The 23,402-nt window shown below is 49.8% G+C and overlaps 1 protein-coding gene across 2 annotated transcripts in view; it reads left to right on the top strand.

Annotated features, from left to right (window-relative positions):
• Nucleotides 1–23,402, top strand: part of LOC149353062 (GTPase-activating Rap/Ran-GAP domain-like protein 3) — an 829,394-nt gene that overhangs the window by 357,456 nt on the left and 448,536 nt on the right. The window lies entirely within an intron of this gene.

Raw genomic sequence — 23,402 nt, forward strand, 5'->3', positions numbered from 1 at the left:
CTGTGACATTGCTGCACACTTGGCGGGCCTTCTTTGGTCTTGGTGGCGTGGAATGCTTCCATTGTGACGACTGGGATTTCGTTTACGGGGCGAACGGGGGGCGCCTATGTACTTCAGCTACGTGAACCTTATTCCAACAACTGGCATCACCACCACTGTGAAGTTCCCAAAATGATCACCCTCCTACCCCGTCAATTCATCAACAGAGGTCGCGCAACGGTCGTCGCAGTTCAAACCTTCTATATATGCGTTCCCGCTAAAAATGACTACAGCTTTCTCTGCACAACAGCGGGGAAAACTAACAGCAAGAAAAAAGAAAGTAATTAAGTCCTCATCAGGCATATACATATCCGAATACAAAATTATGCGTCCTCTGACAGGGTAGCAGACCGTATTTCCTATTCGCATATCTATATGCGTCATGGAGAAACGGAGCGGACGGGCTTGCAACGTTCCAAGCGTGTGCTTAGCGTTCCTCACGCTTATCTCGTCATATGACGCCCGCAAGATAGCGAAACGGGCTTTGCTTACGCTTTGATGGCGAAAAATCACGCCTCTTCTTGGTAACGTGGTGCCCAAAACATCATCCACGCCTCATTAACATGCGCAGCACGCCTAAAACTGGGCGTAAGCGGGAGGTTAAACTTGGCATTTTTAGAGGCTTTTTTTAAACCGTGGCTTACATTTCGTCAAACATCCGACTCAAGATTTCCGTCATAGGATTCTCCTGACAACTAAAAAAGGAAGCGCAAATAACGAATTAAAAGCAAAATTAACGAAATGCCGCCAGTAACCAGACCAAAGCCTCCATCGACTCGGGGAACGAACGTCCGCAGTTGGAATGCGGCCTTCAAGGTTTCGTGCTAAGTACTCTCTGTGTCAGATATAGCCTACTTTGCAGCCAATATCGCAGAACATCAGAACACTATAAAAACACGCTTTAATGTCACGGATTCCCTTCCTTTCTTTCTGCATACTATGGAGGTTCGTTTAGAAAAATGATGGGATCAGTGGCCAGGGAACGTTGTTTTTTTACTGTGATGGCTTCATTATTTGAGCCATCAGCATTTAACGCCGATGACATCTGCAGCGTCTGTTTTCAGTTATTTCTTTCTCCGTCGCCTCCGCCGAGCCACTGGGAGTCGCTGTCATCACAGCCTGCGTGTATCTTGGCGCTCGCGCCAAACTAAGTTCAATTAAGCTGAGCGCTGTGTGTCTTCTCTTAACAGCGGGCGTTTTTGCTTTGCCAGCTTCTTTCCGTTACGCTTTTGCTCGCTGAAGCTTGAGCAACACTTTTATAGCGTCTTTCACGCATGACCTGCTCTCTGAAGACGTCGATGCGCGCGACAGTCAACTGCAGCTTTTCTCAAAGCACGCCGAGCAGCTGCTCGCGCGGGGGGAAAAGGGGCACCAGCAGACGCAGCGAGCGAACCGCGCAAACTGGCGCGGCAAGGCGTGTCCCGATAAGACTTTACAACATCCATTCGCGCTGCTATTTGTGTTCGTTTAGCCTTCCTGTCTTTTAAAGCCGCCTCAGACCTCTTTCCTTCATCGTGAGAAAGTGTTCCGCGCACGTCTCGTCCGTGAACAGTGCAATTACAGCCGCGTCGGAACCCTCGCTGTAGTACATGGGCGCGCAGCGGGATGGTCTTTACGCATGTGTTGTCCTAATGCGATTGCGTCTTGGCTGCTGCCTCCATGCTTACGTGTGTGCAGTTCGGGGAAGGAGGGCTTCTCGAGAAGCGCCTCCCGTGCCTGGGAATGGCTCAGCCTCGTCGTACTTTCTGTCGCTTATTGTTTCTTGGCTTTCTTTCTTTTCTTTTTCCTCCTGCAAAGACGGGTGTCGCTAAAAGGGGAGTGCAACTAGCAAGGCCGAGAACGTGAAGAAATGAAGGCACCGGACTACGCCCCTTTGACGAGCTGTAAAATTCAACTAGCACCCCTACCGCTCTCTCACCGCTTGCCTGTGGCTAGAGGAACTTGCAACGGCAGAATTCGTTGCCACATTTCCTCTTCTCGAATACTGCCTTTAGTCTTTGATGAAACTAGGGCGTGGCGCTGTTGCTGAATTTTTTTTCGCCAGTTTACAGATGGGCTTCCTGTATATGATAGCTTGTGAAGCGATGCCGCGCTCGATGTCAACAAACATGTTCAGACCTGCGTCATTTTTTCCCGAAAGTGGGCTACTTTGCACACGTCAGTCCATCGTCCCTATCGGCATAGATGATGCGGAAAAAACCGCTAACTTGAAGAAAAGTTTTTGTCTGAAGATAGACTATTAATGCCTAAAAAGTATCTCTTCGGGACCCTAAAATATAGCTTCCGTAGTGCGGCAGAAGCCTTTGTTTTGGCGCATAGTCTCCGTGCTTCCCGTACAGTTTTTCCTCCTTAGAAAACGTTTAACGTTTTTGTTGTCTTCTTTTTTGTTTCGACGGCACGCATACTTCCCTCGTGGTGGCAGGCGATCTGCAGAGAGTCCCGGTAGGTGCAAGCAGTGAAGTAGCATGGGTAGGTTGCAGCCATTGGCATTTAAAAATCACTTTTAAAATCTTTTGAAAATCACGAATTCAGCATCGAGAGCGCTGCACATGCTGTGGACATTCGAAAGAGTTGTGTTCAGTTGAGGTACTTGAAATGTACTGGTGGCGTGAGCCTTTCGATTCTTAGGCTCGAATACAAGGCGCATGCTTTAATTCCGTGCCGCACAGTCTCGCCTGAACGTTTGTTTCTGGAAAGCGCACGAGTGCCTTACAGACAGAACACGCTTTAAAGGAGTTTTAAATGAGGAGAATTTCTGACATCGGCAATTGCATTGTAATGTTCTCTCGTGGTGACGCCGCATTCACATTGCCCACCTCTTCATCTGCAGTGCACGCACATGATCACGTTATAGTATAGACGGCCGGTTGTCTTCACGGAGCCGGCCAACGCGCCTCAAAATCTAGCGGTGTAACAAGCCTACGCGGAAGAGACAGGTGGGCACTGGCTTGAAGCACTTGAAAAGATCGCACGGCGTGCCCGCCAGCTTGGGGCAGAGCCCTGGTCCTGCTTCGGGGCTCGCTACTCAGAGTTCTCTAACAATTTCCGCCTATTTCTGGAGAGGATTTATGATGACTTCCGTTACTCATTTATCAACCTCGATTGGTTCATCCCGATCGCCGGCTCGAGTGGCGCAATACGTAGCAAATTCCGCTTATAGTCTGCTCTCTATACACCGTATAAATGCGGTGTGATACTACGGAAGGACGCTATTTTTTGTCGATGCAAGGTTGCTTTGACCTGTCACTGCCATGAACGCGCCCCAGCCCTTCCTCCACTGCTGCCTCTTGAGGCGGAAATCGAGTCTGATAGTGCCAAAAACAGCTGTAATAGAGCTGGCAAGGCTGCAGGAGTATTTTATTCGTAAAAAAGAATCGATAAGAAAGCGCGTTTGCCTGTGTGTGTCTGAGGTAGGGGGAAGGAGAGGCCTGTATGCAACGAATTGATTTTTTTTATTTAATATTTTAGTTTAATGTCTTGCTTTTTGTGTCGCTGCTTAGCACCACCTTTGATTCAACGGAGGCGACGACGTTCACACTTTCCTTGTTAGCTGTACCAGCCCAAGCATTACAAGCTGTGCCGACCAGTGGTTCTGGAGCAAAAGTATGAGCTAAGAAACGAACTGTTACAAAGTAGAGCGCTAGATTTCTTCTTCCAACAATTTCTTTCTGTTTCATCAGCGGTGCGATTGGTGCAAGCAAGGGGAGCCTGTGCACTAAGAGCGAAGCATGTTGGCTCTTTCAGCCCGCAGGTGGCAACACTTTAGTTGCAGTTAGGGACACGCTTGCGACTTCACATACTTTTTATGAATTCTCGATCGCGGGAAGCGTATTCCGTAGCCGCTCTTATCTATATGAATTATTCTCCCTCTTTTCTCTTGGTCAGCACAGTCTTTATTATCTCAGTAGAAGACTTTCATTGCCGCTAGTTCTCATCGGTTGCGTGACAGCGGGTGGCTCCGTATCGTGGAATGACCATAGGACAACTGCAGAAAAGGGTCGTTGCCCAGTATGGCTACTGATAGCAGTGAAAGGATATACAGTCTATAAAGCCGAAGTTTACGACACGTCGCCTTGGGACGAGGCCCCACAAAAAACCTGCTATGTTACGGCGCAGCCTGGCCGACCGGCGTACGAGTGTTGCCCAGCCACCATAGGCAACCAGACAGGAGAGCAATCGTCTTAGTTAATGAGAAAGGCGCTAACTGATCCCAAACTCTTCTCAGATGGGATATGTTTTGTAATTCCTATCCTATGTTAAGTAAACGGCCAGGCCTCAGAACCTGCCCTCATGTCGTGGAGCAATCTAGCCCAACCAAGACCTTGCTGACATAAAAGTGTATTTAACCAATAAAAATGAACATTAGGTCGTGCGGAGCGTTTTTCTTTTTTTTTTAGTATTCAGCACTCCGAAGCGACCTGGAGCGACAAGGTAGTGTCACTAAATGAGCTACGATAAACAATCCAATAGTTGTTTATTTCATGTCTCTTTAGTCTTCCGTTATAAAGTTCAAGTGGTGCCAGGTATTGGCTTTAACAATCAGCTCAAGCTTTATTATTTTAGGCATTGAACATGACACTTGAGAGAGTTATATGACTCTTATTCTACTCCTGTGTACGCGTATGTGGCTGTACAGACGTCCTACCGGTTTGGAGGCGCCACTGCGTGAACAAAGTGCGCTGTAGAGCGTCCCCTTGCGCTGCAAATGTGAAAAAACGTTGCTGCAGACTAAGGAACCCTTGAGATCACGTGCACATGAAAACTGCTTGTAAGACCTTCTTGCACCTGCTAGTCAAATTCGATGATTTGCGCGCTAACTAGCTCGTTGTCGGTGGCAATTGTGAACTGGCCGAAAGGCGACCCCTTCTTTATATTTTTATATTTTTTTTGCTTCCACTTTCATTTCATTTCTCCTTTAGGCCAAATACTTACTAGTCACCCTACTCCCGCTGCAGACGACGTCGCGACGCCCGCTCTGCCTGTGATATCGGGATCGACGGCTTCCTAATGAACGGCTTTCCGCCAGCCGGTGATCAGGAAACGAGCTGGGCTCAGCCAGCGTCGGCTGATGCACCCGGCCTAGCTCCACGTGTCCAGCGGGCGTGATTGTGAGCAGTGCCGCGGGCTTTGTCTCTTGGCGTCGCTAATGGCCACTGCAGCACGGCCGCCATTAGGTGCCCGTAAACTGCGGAGCCGGCGCGGGCCAGTGTAATGTTTGCCGACAAGAGACCGCGCAGCAGCGAGCGCAATTTGTTTTCGTTTCCCCGGCATACCCGCTGATGATGTAGCGCGCTTTGGGCGCGCGCTCGGCATTCGTGTCACCGGTTTATACAGTGGAGCCTGGTAAACTAGCAGCATTCTCTTTCCCGGGAATCATGAGAGGGAATTAGCGCCGCCCAGCCCATTTAAGTCGTGCGCAGGAAGCGCGACACACGCGAGCCCTGAGTGGTCGCCCAGTCGTGCTGGGCCTCGCGACTCGTCCGCGGCCGCAAAGCTCCCCTCGAGGCTGGCCGCAGTGCGCTCTGCCGGACTGGACTCTCGTCATGCCAGCCTCGCAGCTGCCTTTGACTTAGAACAAGGCGTGCAGCGACGCACACTTTCTGAACTGTTACTAATTCCATTTTCTTTGGGAGGGGCGGAAGTGTGTGTGTGTGTGTGTGGGGGGGGGGGGGGGGAGAAGAGGAATGCGTGGGAGGGGGAGCGAAGGATTCGAACTTTGCATCTAGAACATCATTTTTTTTTTGTAGTGTTTTTACCTATTCTTTAACCGCTATATATATTCTGTAACCGCTGTTACCGTATACGTTGTTCTTAATGGGCATACTAAGGCTCTCACAACGATAGGTCAGTCAGCGAGCTCCCTTGTATATTATGTTTAATCTCCACCTCGTTAAAGCGCGTTGAGGCCTCTCATGATGCATAAAGTTTACGAGCAGTCGCGTTCAGCCGTCGCTAAGGAGATTATTAGCAGCCTTGCTGTTGCAAGCATGAGCGGCAGTGTTTTGCGAAAAGCAACCAGCCGTAGTGCGTGGTTCCAGTCCCAAATTACTATAAGCTGAGTGAAGAAAAAAGGAGGTTAATGCCCGTTCTGTCAGCGTGGCAACTTGGGCGCGCTTTAAAGCCTTGTCTTCGAAGCCCAGCTATTGTAATAACTGTCAGATGATCCATCGTACAGCCATTGACTAGTTCATTACAGGCAACCACTTCCCGCTTTCTAATTAAACAGTTCCTCGACACCCAGTATGGCGTCCGTACCGTAAAGGGAGGGCGTAATTAGTGAGCATCATTAATTAAACTTTCTCTCTGCCCTCAACAACTTTGCCCGTAGCATAAATCGCTCGTTACCCTCCTTTGTACTTTACTGTGCCGCGAAGCAATAGTCCATGATTGCCTTCCTGCAGCATAGCTTTATTGGGGAATTCTTACAGCACTATCAGCGGTAACAATTGCTTTGCCTGCCCGGCTTGTGTTACCTTTGTTATTTTTAACGTCCGGGGGGCAGCACACGAAATTAGCCGCGCTCGAGGCTACGGCATTCAAAACATAATATATCTGCTATCTACCTTAATGACTATCCAATGCATTTTGTGCCGTTGCTTTTTATTCCCATTAATTACAATGCGAAGCCCCTTCGCTGAAATAATAAAGACCTTTCTGAAGCGCTTCGTAGCTTTTGTTCTTGCTCCGCAAAGAACGCTTCTTTTATTTTATTTTTTTCGTACTCGCATCATCCGAAACATTCGAGTTTAAAGAGGAGGCTGAAGAAGTGAGGGATGATGCCGCCGTTACGGGGGTGTGCAGGTTCTTCGCTCTTTGATTTCACCTTTAACGCGGTGCTTAGCCGTTGTTTGTCTTATTTAGAGAAGAGATTTAGCAGTTTAAAGCACTGATTAGGGACCGCGAGGCTCTTGCTACTGCTTCTATTTCCGCCGGCATCTCGCGCAAACATCAGTGCAATGTACTTATGACGGGAATAAACCCTCCGCATCATTTGGCGGCAGAAAACAGGCAGGTAGCCGCGTAATCCCCTGCTAAACTTTATTTTCATTTCGTTGTTCGAAGTGTAAGCACCAACCTAAAAAAAATAGGGCAGCAAAGAAGAAGAAGGAACGCCGAGAGACAGCGTGCACGAGCGCTTGCTGAAAGAGACGATATAAAACATTTTTTATACACTCAGTTCAAAAAAGCTCTCTTATCTTGCAACCTTCTGCACCCGAGTTGACAGGGCATTCATTTTATCTAATATTCATTTCAGTCTCTTTTGTCCGTAATGGCGAGGAAACAAAGCACCGGACCTGTCATCATATAGTCACGGCAAGTTGCTCGAGGCGACAATGTTTAGACCAGCGAGGCGCAGCTGCAGTAAAAGATCACGCCAGAAACCATATACGCGAGCCCCTTCCCCGGCGGGTATACGGTGGCCGCTAGAACGCCTTCTATAGTCGTGCTAGACAAAGTAGTAGCCCAGTGCGCTTCCGACGAGGGCAAAGGATAAACCCGCATTCGCACTCGCCGACTGGGGATTCGTTGCCGGGCGGGCCTGGAGGGCGGCGGCGCGCTAATCCTTCTACCGAGCGGCGTCCCCTCGGTGCTAACGGTCTGTTCTGGTTGGGAGCCGCGGCTCATGCCGCCCCTACGCCGGTACGTTTTCTCTTCCGCTGAGTTTTCTATTTGAACTCCTCGATATTCCCGCTCGCTATTCCAGCGGTGTCGCCACGCGTACGATACCTGCACCGTCGCGGCACGCGTGCATGAAATCTGCGTGCCGGTGTTTACCGCTCGGCGCTTGCTTTCCGCAGTACCAAGTCGGCGCGCGGGCATGCTCTCTCAAATTAATGAACTTGATTTAGGGCGCGACCCGGCGGAATCTCGCCGGGTACGAGATGCCAGCTCGTAATTAAATTCTTGCCGGCGATACAAATTGGCACCGATCGCCGGCGCACTGCGTCCCCTCCGCCCCTTCGAGCCCAGCGCGCAGTAAACTGGCGCCGGACACCAGTAAGCGCGCGCGCCGCGCTCATTTCCTCCATTTCGCGATTCGCGCCGTCGCAGCGAAGAAGGGCCGCCGCCGCCGCGGCGCAGCTCACTCGGTTCCACCGCGACCGCTGCTGCAGCGCCTCGGCACTCCTCGCGAGTGAGCGAGAGAGCTCCCTTTTTTCCCGACTGTGGGGGAGTGATTAAAGTGCCCTTCATTAAACACAAATATAGAGCGCAGGCTTCCCTATTCTCCTCTGGTGTATCTTTAACTGCGCCAAGAATTCCTTAATCAACACGTCACAAGAATTCTCGGTCCCCTCGGCGGGAGCGCCGCTTCCTGGGCGAGTGTGTTCGTGCGGTATTCGTGGTACGCAATTAGGCACGCCGCCTTTGCGATCGGCGCGGGCGTCCTCTCTCTGCGAGCTGAAAAAAAAACACACACAAAGAAAACAAGACGGGCTTCGGCGAGCACAAGAAAAGGCGAAAACGGGGCTTCCTCTTTGGGGTTTCCAACCAGTCGTAGAGAGAAAATACGAGCTTATGAAAATGCGTTTACCCACGCAGCTAGCTGAGCCTCACGCTTCAAAACCGTGGGCGCCCTCGCTTATGCAATGTGGGTGACCAGCTTCTTTCTTTCCCTGAAAAAAAAAACGCAAAAAAAAAAGAAGCCTGGTCGTGCATTACGTTCTGAAAAATTAATCTTCGTCTTGCCGTTCACATCGAAAGCGTAGGTGGAACAGGAAATGTAATGGGAAGTTTGGAAAATTTTGTTTTGTTTTACTGTCGACCTTACCGAACGTGGGCTGGTTTTCTACGACGCGTCTTTTTAGAAGAGCTTCTGCATCACATTGCAGCGCCCATTTACCTGCATTAAGTCGATCGTAATTTTCGTTCAAGCGACATTTTTAAGCCGTGACTCACCATTCAAACTCACTCCAGCAACTTCCAAGCTTATACTGCAGTTATACCGAATTAAAGGACAATATTACGCCAATTTCTCCGCACAGAACGCATGTTTATTAGTGCAGCCGAACCTGGATATATCGAACTCGAAGGGGGTCGCGCAATAGTTCCGACATATTTGCCCGGTACGTACTCGCTGTGCCGCCTACTCGCCCACAAGCACTCTATGTAGGGTGGTAGAAAATGTATACATGAAAATTGAAAGTGCAGTGTAGATTATGATTATTATTATTATGTCAATAACTCGATGTATAAAAAACTGCATTTTTTAAGCTGATCTGTAACCTAGAAGAGAGCACGCCACTGACGCCCTTCATGCAGCGATATGCGACCCGCCGGCTTGCCGGCTGCGCACTGCTCGCTGGGCGTTGCTAGGCCTAGCCTGCTTCATAGTGAAGCCGCAGCGGACGGTGCTACGGAGCTCATCATCATCATCCTGACTACGCCCACTGCAGGGTAAAAGCCTCTCCGATGTCTCTCCAGTTAACCCTCTCCTTTGCCAGCTGCGGCCACCGTATCCCCGTAAACTTCTTAATCTCATCCGTCGACCTAACCTTCTGCCGCCCCCTGCTACTCTTGCCTTCTCTCGGAATCCACTCCGTTACCCTTTAGGACCAGCGGTTATGTTGCCTTCACTGCGGAGATAGCCACTGTCTATCATAAGAAATGCAATCTCCTTACCAGTACAATATAAAGTGAACAATCTCATTAAAATCAAGGTGCAGTTGGTCAACGTCTTCAGCAGCGAAGCGCTCCAGGCGAGGGTCGTCGCTAGGCTTTGTTAATTAGGTCGGCTTCATCGCACGAGCGCAATGTGGCGTGTAAAATGAGTACAAGAGACCGAAGGAGACCCTCAAGCCCACCCCGCGTTCACCTCGTCACACGGTTGCACAGCACTAGCGCTGCCATCATGCCAACGCCTTGCAGCCAACCCGTCTCCGCGTGGGAGAAGTGATTGAAGAATTCCCTTGGGAGAAGCGCCACATGCAGGAGAGCGGTGCGCTCTTCGATGTATGAAACGTTCCGCTGAACGCGAGTTCGATAAACGTGTGCAGTGGTGCTATACTTTTGCACGGGATTTTCAAGGAGGTGTTTTTACTGTTCGATGTGAACAGCAACTGGATATATCCGGGTTCGATATATCTGGGCTAGACTGTTTTATGAACGCGCATGCTCAGTGCTTGTTCCACGGGCACCGCCATCCTTTTCACAATGCTTGTCGGCAGGAACTTTGCAGCTGCTCTGACTTTAGAGTTTCAGTCTCTTCTTTTTCACCTGGTGGTGATGCCGCATGACGGCGCAAACAATTTTTTTTCACTAGCCGGCGTAGCTCTTTGAAGCTGAGCTGAGTGTTACTTCTCGTTGTTCGAAATAAATGTACATGCTGCAAGGCAGCCGTCGTTCTTTCGGAGAGATTGCTGCCAATTGTTCGCCATTTCCCGTTTGTTTCTTCGCGTTCCCTTTTCGCCCATTTTGCTTGTCCCTTTTTCTCGCAATCAGTGCGCTCGCAACGCGCACAAAATCTCAGCCGAAACAAGCCCCAGTGTGCGGCACGCCTGTCACTCGCTCCCGAAGAGCCCGTCTTAAAGTTTTTTTCCCGTCTCGCAGTCGAGCGCGCGGAACGCAGGATTCCTGGGATTCGCGACGCATTCACCTGCGCTCCAGGACAGGGCCTACCTAAACAAGAAAAATAAAATGAAAGCACCTCAGCGAAAGGCTTTGGTTCCTTACATTTCCCTCTTTCTATCTCCGACTCGTTTTTTTCTTCCTCTTTGCGCAATCTTTGTTGTCGCTCGTAACGCTGGAAACTTAGCTCATCCTCGCCTAATTTCGCGCGCTTTATTCTTGGGCTAGCGCAAGCTTCTTAGAGTTGTAATCACATTTCACTCTCTCTTTCTTTCTCACGCCTCTAAGACGAGCGGAAATGGGGAAGACTGCGCGCCTTACGAAGTCCAGCCTGCATGGATAGCCGGAAGGAAATGGGAGATAAGCGCTGCGCCTTGCTTCCCGTGACACATTCTCCCGAAGCGGTGGCATCAGGAGAGAGGAGTAATTGATTATGCTCAACATTCGCTTTGCCTCGAGGTAATTTACATCGGAGAAGAGGTTCAATATACAGAGGCACCACCCGGCGCTGTGGAGCCGTGCCCTTAGGAAAGCTCGACTCCTTCGAGAATGTTTTCTTTGTTCTCGTGCCTATTTTCTCCAATTTGGACTGATATTGATATATTACTTTCGAGGAGCAGGGGCAATTAGCCGGCGAATGATACGACCTTCGCGCAGTAGAGACGCAAGGAAAAAAGAAAAGGAGAGAAAGGAGTGAATTGCTCTTGAACGAATGGATAAAACCGGGACCAGGGAGACGGGCGGGGAGAAGACAGGACAGGTCGGAGTTCTGGTAGTCAGCATGTATATGTGTATATTTTTAGTGTTCCTATTTTCTCCAATACACCTGCGTGAGTATGCAATCTCGAGATCATCAGATACCGCGTCAACTAAACCCTTCGCCTCTCCCTCATGGCAAGAACTTTTAAAGCGTTCTATGTTTCTCCTGCCAGCATTTAGGCGTTCGTATTATCTGCGTGCAAGTTGCTGCTTATAATGCATAGCGCGTTTACAACGAAATGTTTAAAACACCTGTTTGTAACCAAAGCCCTGCCGCGGTGGCTCAGTGGTTATGGTGCTCGGCTACTGACGGAGAGCACCGTCGGTTCGAGAGGACGTGGGTTCGATCCCGGCCGCGGCGGCTGAATTTCTTGAAGGCGAAATTCTAGAGGCCCGTGTGCTGTGCGATGTCAGTGCACGTTAAAGAACCCCAGGTGGTCGAACTTTCCGTAGCCCTTCACTACGTCGTCTCTCATAGCCTTAGTCACTTTGGGACGTTAAACCACCGAAACTAAACTAAACTAAACTAAACTTTGTAACCAAAGGGCCGAGGCCAGAATAGCGGGCTTAAAAGAAACGAAGGAACCCTGCTCGTAACCTCCAGTACAATCTCACGCACTTATCACTTCCCTTTTAGATTAAAATTTTCCCGCTGCTCTATATAACAAAAATTTTCTCCTTGGACAAAATTTTCTGCTTGGTCTGGTTGGTCAAATTTTCTGCTTGCCTCCAGGCCATGAGACATACCGGGAATATAGGACCGAGTGTCCGCTTTTAGACAGAGCGCAACGCCATTCTGAACTCATTCGTCATCGGCGTTTCAGGAAGGAACCGCCTTACACGCAGTCCGTTCTCCGTGGCGAGCAACTGCCGCACGTCATGGCACGCCGTTATGTGTTAGCGTGGCTTGTTCTTATGCGGTAAAATGCACGTTTATGTTTCCTTTTCCGCTGCAGCCAAACATGCGATGACCGTTGAAACAGTGTCCAATACGTTGGTTTTCAACCGTGCGTAGTGCCACAGCAGATCTGGGTTACTAGGCGTAAATACGGCCGCACTGGGTTTTTACGTTTTCGGTAGAGCATAATGTCTGTTTTTAATATGACGATGAGAATATCGAAGAACTTTCGCAGAGTCTTGAACGTACCTGTTAGGAGTTTTATTTCTGCAACAACGATCTTTGTAGTGCATACTTAGCATGCAATAAACGCTTTGGCACAACCTCTGCACTTCGCGCGGAAGAAAACGCCTGTTTGTCTCAAGACCAGTGAACGCCTTCACTGTCTCTAGAGGCGAATGTGTGGAATACGCCTGGCTTTCGAAATAAGCTGGCGACGGAGATCACCGAAGCAGTGGCGTGCGTGTAACTGAGTCATGGTGTTAAACAATGCGGGGCTATGGGGCTCCGACCGTCTTTTTCAAGCAGTGCCGATGCAACCACTGTAGTCTTGCACCCTCACTATAAAGAGGGAGTAGAGCGGGAAAGGGAAAGAAAGGAGCAAACGGGATGGCTCCCTTCCTGACGGGCCACTGATTGCACACGCCCACAGCACACAGCGTCACTGTGTGTTTCGCACTGCCAAATGTATTAAGTTGGCGTTGCAAGCGTGGAGGTAGAAGAAAAAACACGTTCCGCATTCTTTTTTTTATCTGTGTGTATTATCTGGCCTCTTCTCACGCTTGATAATGCACCTCGGGATGCATCCAAGTGGCAGCAGGTCCGCATGCCTTCTGAGGGCAAGCTGCGCGTCTTAAGTTCTTGATACTGCCGGGAAGCTTTGTAATGCTTGTTTGCTGATGTTCTTTGCTCGAAGCCTTCTGTACGCGGCCTTATCACTTAGCTTGCCACTTCAGCGATAGCCATATTTCTCTGAAATGAATGTAGCCGCGGACAAATATTTCAACGGTGTTCGAGATAGTCGTAGATCTTATAGACGCCTTATCTCTGAAGTTTGTCGTCACTGTAAACTCAGCGTGGCCGATATCGACAGTCATTCTGATTTTCGCCGACTGCCGATTGCACTCGCCCTATCGCCGCCGCTGCCGCCTCCGAACTGCTTCTGTTGGAGGGCGCAAGTTTGTCCAATAAACAGTTAGATTTTAACGCGTATTTTGACAGCCATCCACGTCTGCGCTTATGCTGTCATAGAAGCCACATCACACTATATACTTTTAATTTAATAAAAGCGACTCAATGCACTCATGAAGTAGTTTCTCTTTTATTCTAGTATAATATGTTGCAGTTGAGCGAGGGTGGATAGAGCGGTTAAAAAAATATATACTTTCCCTAATGACTGGGGTCACATCAGGACATCTGCTGTCCGTTTTGTCAATGAACGTAGCCTAGCAGAACGTCTAACGTGGCGTGTCGCCTTCGGGTGGAGCCGCTTTAAATGGGACACGCTGATTCGAAACAAGGTGTGGTTTTCGATGAAGTTACTGCACTTAACTCTAGCTGCCACGGTACTTGTATATCACCCAGGCTGCAACATGTTCCAACCAAAGTTGCTGTGGCATATCTCTATTGTTCAATGACAGAAGTCAGTGGCTATCGCTTCACATCTGTCCGGTGAATGAGATATGAAAAAAATTGAACCACGGTCACACAGCTGGTACTGTGGAAAATAAGCGCTATAGCTGGCATGTCGTGGCGATTACGCACAGAAGGATGCAGCCTGGGCAGGGTTCCTTCCTCCATCCTCCCGATCACGCTCCTCTGCAGAGACGGTTTTCACCTACGACGACGCTTTTCCCCGCTACCACACCATTAAAAGCCAGCGCTATAAAAAGGAGGTTCAACCTTCTTGTCAGTAAAGTTAGTTTGCAGGGCTGTTAGAGATGCAGTATTTAAAGTACAGAGCGTGCTTGTGCGCATGTGTTTCGCGCATAGTAGGATAAGAAGAAGAGGGGGCTTAATTTTTTTAAAAATAAGTCGTCATGTCTTGAACTGTAGGCACGTAAAGCAGCTCACTTCCGCTTCGGTCTCACGCACGTGCGACTTTTTATTTTCTTCTGGGAAAAGGTAGACGATTTCAGCCCCCGTAGAATCCTGGCACGCATCACGAAGGGCGTTCCAGCGACATAGACGCCCTAACGGGCCGTGAGAAGGCAGCAGCCAATTACTGCCGGCAAATACTTAAGCTGCCTCCTCGATTCGGAGTTTTGTTGCGCAGCTAAGATGGAGGCGCATGACAGCCGACGTTAAGCCCGCATTAGAACACAACGCAAGGGATGACAAAAGGCGGCTTGGTCGCTCGTGCCGCGGTACTTGTGGTGCGTGGTTCACTTTTGCGCGCAGCGTCACTCGCCGTTTATGAGAACAGAAGGCGCCCCAATTAGTTAGAAAGGTCTCGAGCCTCCGTCAAAACCGGCCGCGCGGCAAACTTAGCGGCGTGCCACCACACCATCGCTCGCGAGCAGCAAGCCGTAGCCGGGCAAGATGAATCCTCTCTCGCTAATGAGCGGCGGCGCACCTAGCAGTCAGCGGCCGCAGACGTCGGCACATGGGCAGCCTAAGTGTCGGGGCTGCCTGCATGGTAATGAGATCGGACGCCGCCGCCCCTCTCCCGCACTGCACGAGGTCCTCCGTGCGCGCACTGGCCGGAGACGCGGCGCGCGCGCGCGAGCGCTACGTCATCCGATGATTTCCGGACGGCACCGGTGGCGAGATAACGACCCGGGTCTTTGAAAGCCTGCCAGCCTTGGGCTACGCGCCCTGGCCAGGGTCGATACGAAGACACGTCGGAAGGAGAGATACGTCACTGGTTACTCTATCCCGCCGCTATAACGGGCGCATGATCATCACAGCCGTCGCGGACACGAACACCTCGGCGTAAAATGCTGTTACTGCACGACTAGCTCCGCGAAAGAATTGTGACTGCTTGGCGGACTCAGTGAAGCACCCCCGCGTGCGTCTGTGAATATATATATATATATATATATATATATATATATATATATATATATATATATATATATATATATATATATATATATATATATATATATATATATATATATATATATATATATATATAATTTGCCCTCATCACGGTGTTTCATCAGTGGGAGGCCGCCCTAACGACCTTCCTCGCGTCCCGTAGACGACCCACCGGAGGTCGCCATGATGGCTTTTGTGGACCCACAACACGGCTTCTGCGCCGCTAAAGTCAACTTGTGACTGTGCGACCCTCGTACACGTGGCTGAACGATCGCGATGAAGTGGGTCGTGCAACCCTATGGCGGTCTATACCCAGCCATGCCCTGCAGGAGCCCATCTTCAGCCCCCTCCTCGCCTTCTCGTCTCCTTTTTTTAATTAAACAACAGCGCTTCAGTATGAGGTATACAGCGGTCGCTGCGTGTGCATAACACTGTACTTTTACGAGTGTTTAGTGAATTCAGTTTGTAGACAAAAAATAAAGAGCATGGAAAGTGAAAGCACGACGTCCGCGTATAATACTCGTAAGCAGCTAATACATCGAAGACTGAAGCTATAATCACCATCACCAACTGAACTGTGTCCAATTCAGGACATTTCCCATGTCCCTTGGATTACCCCTGTCATGTTCCAGCGGCAGCCACCCTATATCTACAGACTTCCTGATCATATATCCGCCCACCTGACTCTTTGCCGCCCCATTGCTACGCTTGCCGTCGTTTGCAATCCAGTCCGTTACTCAGAGGGACCACCAGTTATTCTCTCTCTCTGTATTACATGCCCTGCCCATGCCCATTTCTTCTTCTCCATTTCAACTAGGACATCATTATATCGTTTTTTTTTTTTTTCTGAATCGACATGCTCTCTTCCTGTCTCTTAACGTTACACCTATCATTTTCTACCATTTTTCTTTCCATAGCTCGCTGCGCTGTCCTCAGCTTAAGTTCAGGCCTTTTCATTGGCCTCCATGTCTGTGCTCCATCAGTTAGTACTGGCAGGATAGAAGCCTTCTATACTTTCTTTTTGAGGCTGCATGGTAATCTGCTATTATTGACCTGAAACCCTACTGAAGAAAGGTGTATGATGCAATAACTTTATACAGGTTTGTCATTAATATGGCGTACAGTTATCATACAAAAGTTATACGTTCTTAAAATCAAACATTGTCGTAAATGTCCTACACTATCTATCATACAAGTTGTGTGACATTCGTCTGAGAATCGTGAATCAGGTTATGCATCATACCGCTTTTTTCACTTGGAAAGTGCCTACCAAATGCACTCCATCATCATCAGCCTGACTACGCCCACTGCAAGGGTAAAGGCATCTCCCGTGTCTCTCCTATTAACTCCGTCCTTTACCAGCTGCGCCCATCGCTTCCCCGCAAACTTCTTAATCTCATCCGCCCACCTGACTTTCTGTCACCCCCTATTGCGCTCGCCTTCTTCTGTAATCCACTCCGTTAGCCTTAAGGACCAGTAGTTACCTCGCCTTTGCATTACATGCCCTGCCCAAGCCTATTTATTCCTCTTGATTTCGACTATGGGATGTCGTCAACCTGTGTTTGGTCCCTCAACCACTCTGCCCGCTTCCGGTCTCTTAACGTTACATTTATCATTTTTCTTTCCATAGCTCGTTGCGTTGTCCTTGCACTCCATGCCATCGTTATTCTCCTATTTATTTCACCTTCATGGTCAAGATGTGCGGCCACTACGCTCCCTAGATAGACGCATTCCCTCGCTGCCTATCGTACACTTTTGTCCCCTTCACAGAGTGTTCAACATTACTTTAGTTTTCTTCGCATTAAATTTTCATCGTTCTTCTCTGCGGGCTTTGTTCATCCATGATGCACTGCTATTTCTCCTGTTAGTTACTCAGCAGGGCACTGTCATCAGCAAATTGGAGGTTGCTAAGGTGTTCTCAGTTATATTTTATCCCCAGCTCCTCGCAATTGAACCATCTGAATACATCTCACAAGCACGCGGTGTACAGCCGCTGAGAGATGGCGTCAACTTGCCTGGAACCCTTTCTGATTGGCATCATTTTTTCCGGGGACCGATATGGTCGCTGTGCACTCGACATTGGTTTTTGTGGAACCTTTCCATACCTCGAGTACACCTTCACTGCAGTAATGGAGAGTTTTAGTATAGCAGGCGTTGCGTCATTGAGTGCTTAGCGGAATAGCGAGCCCAGAGTGCGCATGCGCAGAACGCTAAGGGGGAAACAGAGTTCTGATAATTTTTTAGAAGTGCACGTTGCAGCTTTTGCGAACTTAGCGAGAAAACATGGCGGCGTCTCTCCAAGCGAGAGTCACCCGTTTCTGCCGAATAAGCAGCTGCTGCGGACCTGGTCAGATGTTTATGGTAACTACTGGTGTTGTTGCCTTTCGGTATCACTGACTTTGCTTCCATGACAAAGGGAAAGTTGTAATTCCACTCAGTTATTCAGATGCACCCTCGATTCACTCAATACACTCCAAATACACTCTCAACCAAATGAGGCCTCCAACTAAGCTGCAACTGTCTTCAACTGCTCGGAACATAACACAACTGCTCGGAACGCAACAAAAATAGGTTTCGAGCTTTCGCGCGGTGTTTGATGTATTTGAATAGTTTGGCAAGACAATTCATATTAAATATATACTAGTACTTCAAGTGGCTTGTACTTTGCACTTCCTTAACTAGATAGCACCACTGTGTTTGCGTGTCTTATTTCACATTATTTTAATCTCTGAGGCAGTGCTTGAGTAATTTTCTGGCAGAAATAAGCGTTGCTGCATCAGTTAACTGATCAGTTAACTGCATCAGACCCTGATACATTATATTTTAGCAGATTAGCGGCAGTAGCGATCATTTTAAGAGGGCCTTCGCCTCGATATAAAGTAGATCGCGTTTAAAGTTTTTGTAACGCCTTGTAACACCTTTCGTAACACCTGCAAACAAAATAAAGAAAGTCTACCATGTATAAAAGGGAGCAAAATATGCGGTCTAACAATCGAAGCTCCAGTGCTGAAAACCTGAAGGTAGCAGAAATACTCTTTTCAAACGTAAGCTCAGAAATATTCTAGAAAGACACGCCACGCTGGCTGAGGGGTTATTGCGCTCGGCTGCTGATCTGAAAGCCGTGAGTTTGATCCGGGACGCGGCGGTCGCATTTCGTTGGAGGCGAAACGCTAGAGGCCCATGTACTGCTCGACGGCAGGGCTCGTTAAAGAACCCCAGGTGGTCGAAATTATCCGGAGCCCTCCACTACGGCGTCCCTCATAGCCTGATAACGGTGGTGAACAGCGCGAAAGATAGGGACAAGGCAGACACAACAGGACAAGGACAAGTTGGTTTGACCTTTAGCATGTCATACGAACTCGCCCAGCTTGCCATTCTTACTCATAGCCTTAGTCACTTTGGGACGTTAAATCCCATAAAACTTACACCTAAATATTTTAGAAAATTAACCTACACTAGAGAAAGAAGCAAAGATAGGTGTAATCTAAAGGTTTACGTATGCCTAAAAACAGCATGAGCGAGGCTAAAGCTACCCACTCTGAACTTCGTGTAGTGTTCGCTTCAGTGAAAATAATTCCATGCGTCACGAAGGCACGTCTGGTCTAGCTCAGGAGATCGAAACGGGGCGACTTTCTTTATCATCATGCCGCGTTCTGTTATTTGAATAGGCCGCACTCGTGTGTTCACGTCCTTGGGTGATAGCAATGTGAGCATTGTTTTGAATTGTTTGTCTGTGTCTGCACCTTTGATGAAAAATACAATCGTCAGTGGGTTTGCTGTTGGGCCACGCAGTGGAACTCTTTTAGCGCTTCCAGTGGTATTAAGTTACGGAGGATATAAGGGGATTTTTTTCTCGCGCTTTAGAAACTTGCACCACTAGCAGTGGAAAACTGCCTCGTGGTGCCCGACACTGCCTGGAAACAAATGGCCTAGAAGCGAGCCTGACGGCCTGTGCGTATTTCTAAAGGCGTCTATGAACTACAAGCGTGCCGTCTGTCGTTAAAAAAGACAGCAAAATCCTCCATTGTCTAGACAGGAGAGCGTCAGCGGCTTGTACTATCGGGGACAAAAGTGGTTTACTACAAGAGGCGGGAGCCAGAGCAACGAAAAACTGCGGCATTTTGGCGAGCTAAAGCACGAAACATTGAAACGAGCCAAGCGACATGCCTGGTGATAGTACAGGTCCGCCTCGATCCTAGGTGCCGCCTGTAGATGGTGTTGCAATGCAGTTTTCCGTTGCTCCGGCTCCCGCCGCGTGGAGTATACCCCTTTTGTCCCCGATAGTACCTTGTTACGACTGGCCTTCGAACCGGGTCACGACTGCTGTGCAGAGCTGAGCGAAGAAATGGTCGAGGCGACAGTGAGTCAACGGAGCGTTTATGTACAGTATATACAAGGGCTCTACGTAATCGGCACAAGGGCTGAGAGCACAATGGGCTAGCACAAAGGAGTAGGGCGATGCCCGGGGAGAGCGTCTTTCTGGCGTGATGCCTCGCCTGCTACCCGTCTGCTGTTCCGGCTCAGCGCAGCTCCGTTTTTATAGCCTCCGGTGACGGTTGCTACAACCAGCCGTTCGAACCCTCCAATCAGGGTTACCTTACTGGCCACCGTTTGAATTGGACGAATGGACGAGAGGAGCTCGGCCGTTGAAAGTTTGCAGCCTGGAAAGGCCTGCCGGTGAAGCGTCGGTTGAGTCTCGAGCCGATGCTAACGAGGAGGGAGGGGGACTGCGCCGGGCGAGCCAGGATAAATCATGCTGCAAGCCGCGACATGTCCGAGAGTCCGTGCTTGCTTAGCGCAATGGCGGGCGCACGGCGCTGGTTATCACGGAGGACAGCGGAATGCGTGCTCGGGCACAACAACCTGTTCTTTGGCGAGGACACAAGTACATACACACGCATGTGTGCTTGCCGTTTAGGTGCAGAAACTACCGTTTATTTCCGTGCAGACATTGAGAGCTCCACATCTAAAGCTCATCTCTTCGCTGCCGCTGCAGCCAAACGACCCTCTGCTGTCTACCGCTTAAGCGAAGACGTGCGGGCGCGGTCAGAGAGAGAAAAGCGCGTCGCAACAACGCAACTCCGTCGCGTAACGGGCCCTCCGAGGCACCGCCGCCGCACGCACAACGACGACGCGATAAGGCCGCTCTGGCCGCAGCGAAAGTATCAACGCCGAGCGTTCGACGGGCTCGCGCCCTCGGCGACTGGGCGCAGAGCGCGCGCGTCAGCCGAGAACAAAGGCGGCCCGCGCGTGCGACCTATGACAGCTCCGGGGCGGCTCGGTGTTATCGGCTTCGCGGAAGGCCGTAAGGAAGCTGCGAGAGCAGCCGCTGGCCAACGCCGCCTCTCCTCGGGGAACGCGCTCCCGCTGCTCCTCCTTTTCACGGTGGGTGCTCCAAGCTGCATGCGCGCGCCTAGAGCGCGAGCAAGATAGGCCGCGCCTCCGTTTTTTGTGTAATTAGAGCCAAGACAGGCAGCCGATAGTAGGCCTCGGCATTAACTGCGCTTTAAATGCCTTTCTCTTCCGAGATTGCCTTCCGGAGATATTTGCCTGCCTCAATGCGCGGCGTCAGCCAGCGTTCGGCTAGTTAGCGTTATCTTGTTCTAGTGCGCCCCATCAAATAACAAAGCGGCCACTGCCGTCGCTCTCAAGGGAAAAATGAAGTTTAGCGGCGTTGGTCTCGTGAAAGTTACAATCTTGCCCGCGACGCACTTTTGTTGCTCTGCAGTGACTCGAGTATCCGGGCGTCGGCTCGAAAATTGCCGCCCTGCCCCTGGCGGTGCTCGCGGGAAGCGCCGATGCCGGCTGGCGTTCTTTGAGCGAGGGGGTGCATATCCAGGATTGCAAATGGGCATCGAGGTCGGGAAGCTCCGCCAGGGCTCGGCGCAAGTGTATGTGCTTATCGCAGTGGGCCGCTGAGTGCGTAGCGCAACCTTCCTGAGCTGCTGCTCTTTACCTGCTCCTCGATTCAGCTGTTCCTGCACTCGCCACCTCTTAAAATGGAAGAGTAGTGGAATCTACGCGTGGCATCAGCGAACAAGTGGCTAAAATCTCAAAGCAATTTGCATGCAAGCAAGAACGATTGTCTGGCAACTTTTGTCGCCGTACGCTTTGTTGTCGCGATCGCCTAAGTGACGTATGCGAGAAAGTAACGAACCTCTCCCACATACGAGATGCCTTGATAGTTAAACCCTTTATTCTCTGGCGCTAGCTATGGCTTCTCCTTTAGTGGTAAGAAACCGTGAGACAGAGTACAGCCATCATGGACGCCTAGCGCAAATTGCAGCTAATCGTGTTGAGAGTGGAGCCATCCGCCATGCAATTTCTAAAACGGAAGCCTGAGCCAAAGTTACTGCTAATAAGAGCTAGGAGCGGCTCGCGCTGTGGACGCAGAGACGATTGCATGACGCACCCAGAAAATCTGCCCAAGCTCTTTTTTCTTTTAGAGGGAAGTTGTTTATGTGCGCAATTAATTCGCATATCGTAAGATTCCACGATAATAAGTCAATATATCCGCATATCGCTTCTCGGGACTCTTGTAGTTTTCAGCTATTTATTGTCAAAAACGCTACCCATTGATTTTCTATGACATTCTCAACTGCTCGGTGCTAGCGCAGGAGAAACTTTAGAATCAAGATTTTGCTGCGCATCGGAAGATTAGACGCATTCCCATCAATGTGTTCAAATCAGTATCTTACAATTATCCAAAGTTGCCCCGCAGTTAAAAATGGTGCCCAAGAAAACTGCACTTTCGGCGGGCGAAACTGTTTGACTTCGGAATGGAAAGAGAACGATGGCAACAGTGTACCCGATGGTTAATCGATTTCTTCTGGAGGCTTTGTTTGATGCATTGTTCTGCAAGGCTGACCTGCCTGTATACTAATGCAACGACAATAGCACTCCACTGGAGGCTGTTGCTTTGGGACCGTCAGAGAGTGTTTATGCGCTTCCAGATACATTGAGCATAATTCTTGAATTATACTTGAAATGCGTTTCGCTTCTGCTAGTTGGCAGAGAGCGTACTGTACCGCTTTTTAGCCTTCGGAGTGTAAAACATGCGTAGGAGAGGGTTAAGTGGATCCTATCTTTTCGAAACAAAATTTGCCGACGAAAGAAATTCGAATTGCAAAACTGTATCCAGGCGGGTGTCGAGTGAAGCTTTTATGCTTCGTTGTGCTGTTGGCTCGGGCACACAGCGCACGGTTCTCAACTCCGAATCGAGGAAATCTGAAGCGCAGTTGTAGCACTCAGCGGTGGTAATATATTTGAGAAGCACACCTGCACACAGAGCGGGAAAATAAGCACAATACCAAAAACATGATTATTATGTAGCAACGAATATATTGTCACGACCAGAGGAGCCGTGAAGGTAGACGTCGAGAAGAACCCAAGACCGGGAGCCCTTTTTTTTTTAATTATGGAGCCAGCTTCCACGACACAGAACAGAACAGCGCGCCACGAGAGCCCACTCCCGCTTCGTCGTCCTCTTCGACTCAGCGCGGAGGCCACGCGGCGCATTAGGCGCGTGGCATTATTCCCCCCCGCGAAAGCAAACATCGTCTCGATGTGGAATGGGGTATGTACAGTGAGGGGAGGAGGAACAAAAAAAAAAAAAAGACTGGGGGTGAGGTGAATTATACAGTGCGCTCTAGATGACATGCAGGGAGAGTCAAGTTCACACGTGGGGTAAGGGGAAAAGGTACGAAACAGCGTGAACACAGCGCTCAGTCACGCGAAAAGTACGGCTTTAAGCGCACTACATGCACGATTTCAGGCCGTTGACGCTGAGGGCCGGCGACCACAGTTCCATGGGGGACAACTTCGTAGTTGACGCTGTTCAGGCGGCGCAGGACTCTGTACGGGCCAAAATACCTACTTACAAGCTTTTCGCACAATCCCTTGCGGCGCACTGGTGTCCACACCCACACGTGGTCGCCCGGCTCGTAGTGCACGTCCCTGTGCCGAAGGTTATAGTGTCGGGCATCGGCGGATTGCTGGTCCTTGATGTGCAAGCGGGCCAGCTGACGGGCCTGCTCTGCTTGCTCCACGAAGTGGCCAGCTTCAGGGGGAAGCTCTGCGTCGCCGTACGGCAGCATGG

Source organism: Amblyomma mixtum, chromosome 3, assembly GCF_055824585.1.
Source record: "Amblyomma mixtum isolate Tamu chromosome 3, ASM5582458v1, whole genome shotgun sequence".
Taxonomy (NCBI): domain Eukaryota; kingdom Metazoa; phylum Arthropoda; class Arachnida; order Ixodida; family Ixodidae; genus Amblyomma; species Amblyomma mixtum.